Genomic DNA, 14,803 nt, shown 5'->3' with positions numbered 1-14,803 from the left:
GGAGTAGTTGGGAGCTCATGAGAACACAACCTTGGTGACTGTCCAGACATACACTCCAGTGATTTTACCCCCACAAACATGTCGTCTTCATGCTCAGTTGCAGGGTTAAAAGTTTGATCTAATTCATCCTTTTTTTTTTTCTTTTTTTTTTGTAACCACAGGAGTGGTGAGGCGGACAGCAGGCCTGTGCCACGGAGAGGGATTAAACACTGTCATCACCATCTCCTCCCCCAGAGCTGAACATACTCCATCACCCCGACAGCAGGTCCCAGTCTTCCCAAACTAAAGCCAAACACATTCCAGACTGCAGAGAGACAGACAGGTAACCCCTCTCTGATACGAGGCATATGTCATCCTGTTTCCAACCAGCTCCACTGCCTGCCTCCCCAACCTACACACGATATAGTAATTTGGATTGTACTTTATTGGACTTTTTACTATTTCTATGTATGGAAAGCATTGACCTCTCATCAAACTACCTCATAAATTAAAGTGTTCCCTTCTAGATCACAAGCAGATTCAAAGGCCCTATACCGGTCCTTGAAAATGGAACTTATTATTAAAATTGTTTATATAAAGAGGAGGCTAAATGAAAAGGTATTGAACCAATCATGCCTTACCACAATAATGGCCTTGGGTCTTTTCTTTTCATGTGACCCGTTGAGTGCAAACATTTGAAGCTGTTGCTGAAACCTGAGGAAATAAAGCAGCCATATTGTTCACATCTTTAGTTCTTCACACCTTTTACTTCACGCCGGTCATTCTTTCTCCAGCACGTTTCCAGACCTCAGCGGTATTAATGTACAGTAATTGCATGGTGGTGACATGACATTGACATCACGTTTCACGTTGCCATTTGAATCAAAAAGAGATTTGAACGTATAAAAGGGAGGTGTACAGAAATTGCTTTCATTGATTTCAAGGAAAATACATCTAATGCTTAGTTAGAAGCTCTGAATATCCCTTTTTCTTCTTTAAAATTGGCTGTTAATTCTCCTCTGTGTTCTAAAGAAAGTACACTTTAAAATGTGCAAGCTAAACCTGATTCCAGCAGGTAATCACACACACACACACACAGACACACACACACACAGAGACAGAGAGAGAGAGAGGCTGGTGGCAGTGGTAAGAAAGGTGGTCATGATTCTTGGTGCCCACAGCTGGAGATCACCCACAGAAATTCCAGGAGCATTATTTTAGTTAAGAGCAAAAAGGGGGGTAGAGCAATATTCTGTCTGGGACCCAGAATCCTTAGCTACCACCTTGGCTGGTGGTCCATTTGAAATCATAAAAAAAAAAAAAAAGTAAAAATGTCCGACAGCTGTCTGAATCCAGTTCCTTTCACCGCATATCCTCACGGACACTCGGTTCATGAATTTCTTCAGCGTTTTGGATCTTATCCTGGCCCTCTAAATTTTCCCACAGTAAATCTTGAAAATATTTCACATTCAATCGAAGCTTGTGTTGTAACTTCAATATCAGTGAAAAAATAGAAGTTTATTTTGGATGAAGATCTTGCATTGTGATGACTGCAGTGTCCTCAATTGAGATTTGAGCCTTTGTGTCAATAAGTTCCGAATTTTGGTCCAGAGAGTGAAGTGAGAAGAGTAAAGGAAGAACAGCAGAACATGAATGTGGGAAAGAGTGGAGAGGGAAATAAAAAATTTTTAAAAAAAAACGAGAAAGAGCTGCTCACTCATGTCGAAAGCTTTTAACCCATGTGTTTAAATGTCACAGTCTGATGTCTTCAAAAAAATATCCACCCACTGCCTGGGTATATGAAATATTCGCTGTAGCTACGCATAAATCAAAAAGCATTTCACTGTGAATATCAAAAGAAACAACGTGGATAATTATTGTTAAAAAAAAAAAAAAAACAGTAGAATATTCCACTGTGGAGTGAGGCAAGTCCCCCACCCTGTGCAACTGTTTTTAATGGAAATAAATCCCCCACAAAATTTATTCCTCAGCCCCCTCAGATCTGTGTCCTGCGAGCATTTTGTAGCAGCGTTTTAATACGGTTCAGGGTCATGAGAAAATCAGATTCAGAAAGGAAGGGTCTCCCCCGGGGGGGTGAAGGTACGACTCTGACATGAAGCAGGTTTAGCCTTTAGCTGAGGTTTAACACAGTTGTAACCACCGGCTGCACGTTGGCCTGTCTGCCACTTTTATAAGGCAATTATATAAACTTAGCATTTAAAAGGAGAAAACAGTTTGGTTTTAACTTTGTTTCTGCTCCGTGCTGGGTGTCTGGAAATTTCTGTGGGTCTCATAAAGTGGTCAAATGCTGAAATATATTTCCCTGAGGAACATAGAGGCTTCTGACATCGTGAAATCCAGTTCACCATGCATTTTCTTGATGCATGTTGACGTCATTTTTGATATTGTACAACATTTGATAACATTTCTCTTGATGTATAATGTGCTTCTCTATGAGTTCTTTAGAAAAATACTTTTATTTTACAACATAATCAGATAGACAATGCTGACATTTCCTTCATATTTACAGTATATAGCCCTGAGGCATCATTTAGTGCTGTGGTTATAATCAGCCTGCACACTCATTTGTCAAGTGCTCAGTAGGAATCATGTTCATCTTGGACAAATCTGCAGCATATGGTTTTTGTGTTGCTTTATTATTATTATTGTTATTATTAACCATGGTATTTTCCTAGGGCTTAACCATCCAGAGTTTCCATGCACATATCATGTAGAAAGAAATGAATTTAAAGAAATGTTGACTTTGAGCCAGTAGAGCTAATTACAGTTTAGCAGAATTAGCCAATATCCACATTTAATGGCAGGGTTGCTTTCCAATTCCAACTGTCTTTGCAATTGCCTTTTGAAACCCCACACATTCCGGGCAAAATAATTTGACAGTTTACCAGTTACTGCAGTTTCATAGATTATTTGACGATAAACCACAATCTGTACAAACAAAAGCTGCCACAAGTTCAATAATTAAATAAATAAAAGAAAACAGATCCTGGCGGGACTGGCGGCCCGGCTTATTCGCTACGAATTTGTAATAGCTACATTTTCAAGGAAACCTTATTTGGCCTGCACCCAATGTATCAGAAAATGTTCTCTGACGTCACAATGAATGTGCTTTCCTACAATATCCACTCTTGGAAATCTTTAGACTCTCACAGTACTAAGTAAGATTAAGGAGCAATTGCCTTGGTTTAATATTGAAAAACTCCAGTGACTTGCAGCGTAAGACAGGACGTGGTCTCTTTTAATATTTAACAAGAATTAAAAGGATTATTTATATTAGAACCAAACAATCCAAAGTCAAATGAAGCCATAATCTTAATGAGAAAATATTCAGGCACCTGGATGGACGGGCTTACGGTAAAGTGACTGTTTGCTCATTTACATGGTGAGACTGATCCGGCCTGTCACAAGGCCGCAGATAACTAGTATTGACCTCTTCATTTTCCTCCTCTCTGCCTGCTGCCCTGCCATAACAGAACTGTAACTGATCCTGTTTGGCTGATATTGACCCTCTGTTGGACCAGCGCTCTCCTCCTCCACCTCCCTGCTGGAAGCATTGCTCCATATTGATCTCATTCTTTAAGTGTTACCATAAATTCCCTCCCCATTAGTTTAAGCAGCGTTTCGTTTCGTCCACCCCATGATTCACCCGGACAGTCCTCCACAGAGAGAGGAGCATCTTCTCTCCGCTGTATGCCGTCTTCTCCTGACTGTTTTTCGTGCTTCCTACATTCCCTCCTCTTATATTACCTCTCCATCAGCCACTCTTTCACTCACTCTCCCCCTCTGTTTAAGTGTTGTGCTTCCTGGATTCCTGCAGTACAAAGTGCTTCTAAAGGAGAGATTGAATTCACCCCTAATTTGGTTTTGATCCTTTTTATCTGCGTCATTTGCTTGTTGGAAGTGTGGCCACTCTCTGCGTTATTGATATCTGAAATGTGTTCGCTAAAATCTGTATAATTCTTAAAGGGGAATAGTCAGTTTACAGCAAACAAGGCCTGACAGAAAACCTGTCCGTGAAACTAAAGCACTCCTCCTGAAAGGGGCCATTTAATGGACTACAGATGAGTTTCAACATTGCACACAAGACCTGGGTGACATTGCATTTGCAAATACATTTTGTGCTTCTGTGTGAGGTTGCTTGGTTGCCAGATAGGTGTGAAGCTTGCCAACTGTTTTTTTTTTCTTCTTCAACTTATCTCACACTATCTGGTGTTCACCCTGAAATGACTTCAGAATTATCTTTTAAACAAAAGCAAAAAAAAATGTTTAAATTACTATTTCAGCTGCACAAAAAGCAATAGTCAGCACCAACCAAACACCAACGCCATGTTTCCTGCTCCTATCACATATCTTATGATCACCCTCTCCTCCATCTGCCCCACAGCTTCTGCAGTGTCATGTGATCCTGGAGCGCTGGTTTCAATCCCCAAGGTGAGTGTTTTTCAAAATTTCCTTGAATTATTTCGCTTAAGTGCTCAGAGCCCTGAAGTGTGAAACGCTGGACACACAAATCATTCCTGGGTGAAGCCATATGTGAGGCTTTCAATGTAAAGGTGGCAATAATGATAATAATAATAATAATAATAATAATAATGATAAAGTTGGGCTGGTGCCAGCATTGGAGCTGTTAGATGGATGTCTGCATTATGCATCTGAAAGTTCCAGTGAGCAAATGAAAATGCTGCATTATTCCCAGCAGTGGTTTCAGTGCAGCGTGTGAACCACTGGGAGAACAATCCTTGTGGTCTGTTGTGAGAGCAGAAGAAAGTTGAATTGTGTGCCGCATTAATGCTCCTGAATCGTAAATTTTAACTACTTATTATGGGCTTTGTTCAGCTCTCAATGTGAGTCAACGTGCTTGATTCTGCATTTTTCACTTGTATCCTCTGGTATGTGTCTTTGTTTGCACATATATATACACACACACACACACATACACATACACATACACAAGATCTGGCAGGAAGAACTAAATTGGCTTCAAGGTATCAAAGCGGTAATTTAATCAGTCTTTCAAACACACGGCAATTTGTGCAGGAAGTTTTGATTAAAAAGCCTGTGCATCAGTGTAAGGAGCCTCACCCACCTCCATGGAAGCCAGTTAGCTGATTAATACCCCAGAGGACCCAGTCACCAATGGCCAGGCCATTACTACTGCTGTCTGAGAGGATGAGGAGGGAGGGGTCGGTGAGGAAAGAGGGGTGGATAGAGACCTGAACGGTGTGCTACAATAAATCACCTCCACCCAGTACACACACATGCACACACACAAACACACATACACACACATACACGTCACAGGCCACATTTGGGGAAATTACATAGACTTACATCCATTTCCTGGAGACATTTCCTGGACCATAACCAGTACTTGCCTAACCCTAGTAGGTTAGGGTTAGTAGCCTAAGACTGAAACAATCTCACACACACACACACACCAGTTTCTGGTTGGAGTGTTGAAGATAAAAACAACTCTGTTTTGTGATTCGTTAAGTAGCTTAGGAAGCCTACTAGCTGTCTAAGGCTAATGTGCCAACTGTTAGGCTAACTGCCTGCCTTTACTCCTATGGACCCCATGTTTCTGTTCACTGGATCAGTCACTTCCCATGGAGACTGTTGCTCTTCCACTGGTGATGCTTGTCCTTCTTGGCGTTAGGTGCAGTTATAGAAAATGTAAATTCTCCAGTCCAGGGTTAGGGTTAGTCCAACTGTTGTAGAAGAAGAGGGTGAAATGTGATGACGTAATTTACTGTAAGATGCCAGACAAATCAAACAATGAAAAGCCATGTGGGAAATGAAATGGAAGTATGACAGGTATTATGTTTGGGGAACGATACAGTCTCCTCATCTTTTCATCTCCTCAGTGGAGCTTGAGCTTAGGTGACTAACAGGCAAAAAGCCATGTTGAATTTTTTTTTTTTTTTTCAAGAACTTTTCTACTTGCCAAGCATGAAAACTTGTGATATTTTTTTTTTATTATTATTTATGGAGTTTCCATTAATTTTTCTCATATACACACAAACTGATCACATTCCTTGTCACTGTACTGTACAAACTTTTCAAACACTGAAGGTATCTCATCATTTTCTGGGTTTAATCGCTATAATTGAATTTGTTGTCCATTACAGTTTTCAGTCTCACAATTGTTCGACTAAATATTTCAAATCCAGCTCTTCATCTTCAACCTTTATCGATTTAAATGTTGGCAGGGGACAACGATCCCATCCTGCAGAATCATCCAATCCATCCATAACAGGATCACCTCCTTAACACAGAACAAAACTAAAAAACCTCCCAACTAAAAACACAACTTCGTACTGTAAGTTTCTACATTCAAAATATGAACCTCTGGACAATCGGCCAGTCTTACACGCGTTCAAATTTTTTAGCATTATGGGTGTAATACAGGAATATGTATCAGTTTTCACAGAGACTGGAAAATACAGAATGACCTTATGTCCTTAATAAACCAGCCACTTGCCCAGTGCTGCTGTGCTACATATCCTCGTCATTAGGTCCATTAATCCAGTCTTCTGCCTCTGCTGCCTCTTGAATGGACCTTTTTCATTATCTGGCTGATTTACTGCTCAGGATCACTGTGTTCATGAGCCACTTGAAGGAGGAAGGAGTTTGATTCCCCATGCTGACTGTTGCTCAGTCCTGTGTGTGTGTGTGGGGGGGGGGGGGGGGGGAGGGGGGCTTGACATCTACAGCACAGAGAATAATGAGACGGCATTTTGACTCACGCTGCACTGATCGGAGGTCTCCAGGTTGCTATATGATGTGATCCTGGAATTAAATGTCAATGAGTATTTAATCTATCGGATTCTGCAGCGAGGTGTTGCTGGATAAGGTCGCGTAGGGTGTAATGAAGTGTTATGTTCAGCGTAATGTGTTTTTTAGTGGGCTGTTCTTGCACGGGCAACTTGGCAGAACTACATTTATTATTCAAAGTGCAGCGGAAAAATGATTTTTACCTTGATTAAGAACTTTGCAATAACTGTTACTCAAAGTAATTTCTTAGCTGTTCTTGGCAGCATGTAAAAGGTTGAGATATAATCACTTCTCTTTGTCCATCAGCCAGACTAAACACTCGGCTATTTTTTAATAAGCTTAATCAAGAAAATGTGGTATGGGGGACACTCTGATCCACTCTAATATCTCTGTCAAATAAATATTTTATATTGGAGAGATAACATCAGATCTAAGTGGAAGATTTTTATAGGATTGTATACACTACACTCAGCACAGATGCTTAACTTGAATATGTATGTTGTAGACTTTGTTTTATAGAGAAAAGTGAGGCTGGTGGTCCATTTGAAAAAACACACGAGAAAAGGCCAGACGGGTCCTTCAGTCCTCTACACACACACACACACACAGTCCACTCGCTGACCTCGTTCGCCATTAACCAGAGCACAGTGAGATTTCATTACATCGGGCTTAATTGTGTTCACTGCATCTCAGCGTGCTCTGGTAGAAACAGTGGCGAGAGAGCGGCTGGAGGAAACAGAGGAAGGGAACGGCTGCGGGGACGCAGGGCAGAGGGGATGTCAAAGCTTTTATTCACTGGCTTTTAAAAAGCTCTCTATTCCACACCACTGCATTTCCCCCCTCCACAGGCCTGAGAGCACGTTTTGCACTGAGAGAATAACCTCCAGCCCCAGTGCCGGCTCACAAACAAACCACACCGACGACATGTGTACTGGCCTCTGCACCGTTGGCCTAATGAGATAGTGAATTTAGCAGTTTAGTGAGGCAAGGGAGAGTCATCCTAATACTGGTATGTGCTTTTTATTCTGGTGAAGCGGAGTAAAACACAAACAATGCTCTAAAAATGGAGCTTACCAGAACTAGAGAGAAATTAGTTTACAATAAATGAAAAGCAAGGTTCTCCAAACGCTTCACATTTAAAAACTGGTTCACATAACTACCTTTTCAAAAGTTGTGATTATGTTCTTCTTCCTCCTGCCACCTGGTGCCTATTTACAACCATTGTGTAATCAATTTTGACAGGTGCAAAATAATAGCAGTGGGAGCAGGACCCAGTAGAGACCTCACAGTTAGGTAGAAGAAGAATTGGCTCCACCGGGGATAAAAGTTGTGGTATTTCTGGGCCCATCTGAGCCCAACACCTGACATGGTTTGGTTTCTTTCTCCCCCAGCTGGAGCTGAAACACCTGCCGTGACTATGTTGAGTTTTGTTCTCACGTCAGCCCATCCAGGCAGCCAGTGCTGTTTCAACTGTCACAACACAGCCGAGACGGAGGTCTCGTTTACTAATTTCATGTCAAATACGTTCCATAAGGGCGTGACCTTTGCCTGCGTGTGTTCAGACACATGTGTATGCTGGTTTGTTTATTCAGTGTGGTACTTTGTGCCTGTGTGCACCAGTATTACTTTAGAGTGAGAGGAGAGGATTGGATGTTGGTGATCCCCTTTCTTATTCTCTGATGCCACCAGCAGCTTTTCATCTTGTGAAATATGTACTTGATTGATTGGCATACATTTCTGCATATACATTAATCGCACTAGCGCCACCATGAGGTTCACGTTTCTGGTTTTGAGTGAAATATCTCACACAGGTTATCTCACCCTCACCTTTAATTTGGCACCACCATCAGGTCGAGATTTCAACATTTCAAATACTTTCATCTACAAATGCTTCCAAAACTAATTCATAAAACATTTTCATCAGCCTCAGCTGTAGCTTTTGTGTTCAGTGCGAAGGTTAGCAGGCTAACGGTCTCTAGCCTGGCTTGAGCCTCATCATGTTGTTCAACTTTTGGTCTCACTATGTTAGACCTCCAACCCTTGTCAAGACAATCATAACTGTACAGCTGGTTCCTTTATACAGCCCTCACGTTCGACGAGCTAATCAGCGGCACCTGATCGACTCCTGCAGGCAGGAGAGGAGACGGGGTTCGTTTAAGGACCAGGCGCAGGTGCGGCTGAGGAAAAGGCTGGATGACAAAGAAAGAAAAGAATAAAGAGAGGTGTTAGGAAGAGAGGAAAAGAGAAATAAACAGAGACTTTCCTTACAAACTTCAAAAATTCAAGAATTCACCATGTTTATCTGAAAAAATAAAGATTACATCTGCACATCCTCCCAGCAAGTGCAGTGTGTGTGCTCTGTCAATTAGGCTTCTCCAGTAAATACTTCTGTGTGCAGCCGTTTGCGGGTTCACATACTGTTCCCCGATCTGCAGTAAAAGAAGAATCTACCTCCAGACCAGTTGAAAGGCCTGCGGTTAGCCGACAGCTTTGACTGCACCTAACGCTAATCTAATGCCGCGAATGTTTTCAACCAGATCTTAAGTTTACGATTCGGAAACTATTTAATTAAAATTGCATCCAGGCAGGTTCAGAGTGTCGTACCTTTGAAGAGGAGAGTCAGGAGATTTTACTGTGCTTGATATGGTGTTAAACTGAGGCAATAATGAAACCAGTACTGATGACAAACAGCCTATTTTCACATTTAATTTTAAACGCCATATTCCTTGTAACAGTGGTTGGATTAAAGATCTCCATGGGTGAGTGTGTAATCAGGAAAAGGACCTGACCTTTAACAATGCAGTTCATTGCAGGTAATGTGTGTTTTATGATGTTAAAGTTTACACATTACAGTAAACCCAGTTTCAAATGTTCCAAAACCAAGAAACCACCTAATGCCAACATTTTGAGCCTAGTTTTTAATTTACAAATCTCAAATTACTTTATTAGAACTGATCCAGTGGGTTCATGTGGTGTACCTTTCGCTGCCTATTTCACTTTTCCAAGGAGGTTTAGACACATTTGGAGAATGTAGTTTTCTTTGCATGGAAGTGACCTTTTTTGTAGTGGTTTTATAGACCAAGTGAGTTTACACATGCAAAGCATTTCACTTGGAAGATTGCTGTCATTAGTATAAAAACTTTAAATTTGTGTAAAAACGTAAACAAGAGTAGGTTTACGAGAGTGGGGTGGAGAGAATTTTATAACCGGCCCCAAAATTTCATCTGAACTGGATCCAAAGTATTACAGTTTGGAGGGTTACACCTCTTTTACAGTTCTCCTCATTGAGCCCACTAGTAGCTTCATATTTTTATTTTCATTAAAAAAAAAATATCTCGCTGAGCTTTAAGAATTCAAACCATTTGTCGACGATCTTTCACATCATCGCCACTCTTATTCAAAGCAGGCAGTTCAACATGAAATAATGCAATTCTTTCTGGACCTGGATTATGTTCGGTTCATGGGTTTGACACGAGTCAATGGACAATGTCAGTGGATGAATGTGAAGGTGAGGATGAGCTTGCCCCATAGCAAAGGCACCATGCAGAGGAGAGCATCTGCTGTCTGTAAGCTGCAGAATACATCAGCCCTGATGACAGCAGTGGACGCAGGAACCTTTGAACCACAGAATATGGCGTACACCTGCAACACATTGTACATGTTGGACGTTATTGGAAAGAATAACATGAACGAGTCTGCAACATCAGCCTTTGTTTGACTTTGGCTTTAGATGGTTAAAGTTTATTACTTTAAATCCTCAGTGACCTTTTTATTTTTCAAATCAAATGTCTGCACCATCCTAATTATAGACCCAAAGTAATGCAAACAGCTGACTGACGCCACAGTGCAGTTTACATAACTAACATTCTTAACTTTGCCATCACTGAGCTCATTACCGACAGAAATAGAGAGCGCTATGCTGTGCAGATGCTTTCATCCAAACCCATTAATGCACTGTTTGCATTTATATCCAAGCTCACTGTGGGATGTTGGTGAGCCATTTAACGTTGTGATGTGTTCGAGTGATATCTTGAGGGTGGCATTTATAATGAACACGTCCACTCTCCTGGACGGCCCTGGAGTGATGGACTCAGGTCTTTGTTTTTGATCTTCCCCCGGCTGTCTGATGCATTAACTCCTTTCAGCAGATGCACTCATAAATGAGTCACTTCATTTTTCATGTGGAGGACCAGCTCTGTGAGGCTCATTGTAAAACCTGGCCCTCTACAGTCCTCCCAGCACAATGTGACTCTTTAGTACATTAAGCCACCCATCTCGATGCAGACACATTTAAAGGCAGACAGTAACATATTGCTGTTATCATGATGTTGTGCATTAGTGGTGCATTATGTTGCCCTTAGCACATAATGTTACTGTAGTTTGTGCTGAATATAAATTAAGCTCAAATGGTTGTTTGTAAGACGTGGGCCGCTTTTTTTTTAAGCTACTGGAAAAAATCACTTCCCCCTCCATCTTTAAAGGTCCTTACTCTACTCTACATGAACTATAATCATGCAGATTCAGATGATATCCCACTATGCAAGATGGGTCTAATTGAATCTTGCGAGCAATCTGTCAGACTGTATATGTTACCAGCTTTGAGGCATGCGCATGCAGGCACAGTGTTTTTGTCTTTGCCCCAATGGTTTTGGTTTGTTTTTAACAAGTGTGTTCACTGTAACCAGCACACTCTGAGTCATTTCATGCTGTTTATTTGCTTTGTAGACATTGGTCACAGCCACATTGCGAGGATCGGGTCCTAGATCTCAGACATATCAGAACTTGGATGCAGGCACTAAATCGGACCGGTGTCGGTGAAATCTAGGCCCGCTGCTTTTGATTGAAGACAAAAAATTTCACAACATTACGTTCACGGTTTTATAGCTTTTATGTGGGACAGCCCAAAATCCCAGATGGTGAAGGCCACAAGCCAATTAAGTCTCACCATAAAGTTTTTCTTTACACTACAAGTGGATCGTTGATCCTTTAAGGCTGAGCTCCATCTCCGTACACCTTTTGAAGGTGGTGAAGTTGTTCCATGTTTGAGTGCTCCTTTTTCCATGAGACATTTACTCTCATTGGTTTAATGTTGTTTTTACCTCCAGAGATCTTTAAAATGTTTGTTTGTAAATGTAATTATTGATTTTGCTTTGTTTCACGCAGAGTTGGTTTAATCTGACCTTGACAACCTCGTTTGAAATAAAGTTCTGTGGCCCATGAAACCTGCACTATGTTGTTGTAGATTTTAGACTGTGTGCCAATACCACCACTGTAATATACTGTACCTAACAAGTACTGATTTAGTTACTCTCCTCACAGCACTTTGTGTGATAATGCAGTTTTAATGACTCTCTCTAAGCACAACTTAACTGTACGTTTGTTGTGCTCTGCGTATCTCAGCATATTTACTGTACAAAAGAGACCTGCTATTTCATCCTTACAACCTCTCACAACCGTTAATTGGATACAGACACTGGGTCCGTCCAGGAGCCCTGCTCCCCTGCCAGCATCAAAGACAAGAAGTTGCTAAAAGTGTGTCCTGAAATGCAAGCCAAAGAATCAGTCGCTCTGCTCTGACTGCTCAGTATCAGCCAAGTGCTGCTTGGAGAGAAGGAGTGCGAGACCAGGGAGGAAGGGAAGGGAGGAACGCTGGAGTCTAATATAATACAATTTAGCAGGAGCACTTCCATAAAGATGGTGAGTGGATCCACGTGGGCTGACTAACGACAAGCACAGCTGCATCTGCAAATTTGCCCAATCCCTCAGCTCAGTAGAAAATGATTGTCTGGCCTCAGTTCATGCTCCTTAGGTTCGGCTTTGCTGGATGTGTCTTCTAAGCTTGCAAATTCTCTGTTTTTCTTTTTGGGGAGAAAAACACTGGGTCTATTCATAGTCACTTTTAGATGACTTTTGCCATTAACGTGTCAATAGAGAAGTAATATATTCATCCAGTGTCTAAGGAGCAGTTTATGGATGGGAAACAGCTTTTCCAAGGAGAGCACAGACACTAGCTTGTACATATTATTGTAATATCAGATTACAGTACCATGAATGTTTTATGAAATAAATAATTTACAGTTTACCATTGCAGTTGCAAAGAAATTATGTGGCGATGTCGTGCCATTTGGAAACTGTTAGCTTTTCGCCTGTTAAAGAGAGATTATGTTTAAGAGAGCCCACAATGAGCGGCAAACTTTCACAGGCAATTGTGACTTAACAGATGGTCATTGACTCCATTTATAGATCAACCTGTTCATGCAAAGCCTGTATGGAACAGTGAAATCCATTGCCGCATGTCCCTCATTCATTAGTTCCCATGCTGTAACACCACAAGCTTTTTCTGATCAGACCAGGGGGTTCAGGGAGTCTTGGCAGGTTAATATGAGGCGGTGGTCAATCAGGGGTCTTTAGTTTCACACCCTGGATTTGTATTCCGGGAGGCCTGGAGGGAAGCAGAGAACTAGCAGAGCTGTTCAGGGATCCAGTGGCACTTTAGGAAAACACAGTGTAAAAATGGATGGGAACACTAACTTCTCTCGACAGATGTGTTGATAAGGCCTCAAAAGGAAACTCTTCAGTGTGACGCTGTGAGAGACAAGAGGCAGCAGTGGAGATGGGGCTGGAAAAAAAAGAAAAAACACAAGACATTGATGGATATTAAAAGAATATTCTGCTGAGTTTTAGTTGCAGCTCACTTATATTCTCTTTCAGACTATCCCTTCATCCCTCCCTCTAAATTAGCAGCTGTCAGACCCCCTCACACCGCAGCGCTGATTGATGATCTCATCTGGGATTTAACATGACACACTTTGTGTCAAGTTTTCAGACTGCTGCACTCACAATCTCTATTGTCCTTTTTACTCTATACCTTGAACTATTCATTACTTTGCCGCCACACACCTCTTATTGTTACCTGATCTTTTAAAACCTCGACCGTCTGCCACACAGCATGTGGTGAACAGACACAGACACTTAATTTTTTCGGCCGAGTAACAGGTTATAAATACTGTCAAATGCATGGCTCCATGAATCAAAAGGCCTGTGTTTGCCTCAGTAGGTTTCAGTGAAGGAGAGGCTAGGGCTTTGTAGGCCCATTGGTTCTCAACACACCCACATCCTCACGGTGTTGATGAAGCTGTAGAGCTCTGATTGATGACTGCACATTCACTCCGGTGCTCTGGGGTTCACCTACAGTATGTGGGTGTCCTCTGAGTGAAACCTCTCATTTCCTGCAAAGACACAAGGGTGACGAGTATGGAGGTGTTTTCTTTTTAGGTAAAAATTCCCACTAAGTCTTGAAACAGAATCTCATCTTTATACTGTGTACTTTCTCCCCATAATGGATCCTGCAGTCTCTCTTTGTTTTAATCACCACTTTATGTCTCATTAAGAAGACTCAGCAATCAGGGATTGGCCAGCAGAGGATTTTAGTGGGGAATTAAAGCTTTTTTATGGCAATATGTTGACGTGCCAAGTGTGTTGTGAAATCCAGCATTGTTTCAGCATGGCTTTTCGGAACTGTAAAAGCTACTGTGGTTGCTGTGTGGTTTTTCACATGAGAGGTAATTATCCATTAGATGTCAAGGATCTATTAGATGTTGACTGAATGGTCAGCTAAAATGCATGTGTGGGTTTTTTGTTTTTTTCTGAAAGTCTGCTCATAATGACAGGTAATGAGCTTTCATACATGACCTAACTAATGGTAAGAAGTGCGAAGTTCAAATCAACAAACTGTATCTTCATCACCTCAGCCTCCTTCTCAAGTGGTTGGTTTACTATATGTATTTAGGTTGATCGATTTGAATTTAAAAAACATGTTATTTCCATTCCTATGAGTGGGTATTTTAAAGCACCAAACTGTCTGTATATTGGTTCTGCAATTGCTTAGTGTTTGGGTTTTTTTCCTGCATTACATCTTTTGCCATGCGTTCTTGGTTAGCTGAATGGCAGCAGGAGGATTTGGTCTCCACCAGCTAATCAACAAAGCGGACAATATTGATAACATGCACAGTTCAGTTCTGGATTTTAT

The 14,803-nt window shown here is 41.4% G+C and overlaps 1 long non-coding RNA gene across 1 annotated transcript in view; it reads left to right on the top strand.

Moving 5' to 3' along the window:
* LOC130185300 (uncharacterized) overlaps positions 1-14,803 on the top strand; it is a 112,095-nt gene that overhangs the window by 42,280 nt on the left and 55,012 nt on the right. The window contains exons 2-3 of the long non-coding RNA XR_008830138.1: positions 162-322; positions 4,385-4,431. This is a non-coding gene — a long non-coding RNA (uncharacterized LOC130185300). The remainder of the gene's footprint in view (positions 1-161; positions 323-4,384; positions 4,432-14,803) is intronic.

This window comes from Seriola aureovittata, chromosome 17, assembly GCF_021018895.1.
Source record: "Seriola aureovittata isolate HTS-2021-v1 ecotype China chromosome 17, ASM2101889v1, whole genome shotgun sequence".
Lineage (NCBI taxonomy): Eukaryota > Metazoa > Chordata > Actinopteri > Carangiformes > Carangidae > Seriola > Seriola aureovittata.
This window is presented reverse-complemented; position numbering and strand designations above follow the sequence as displayed.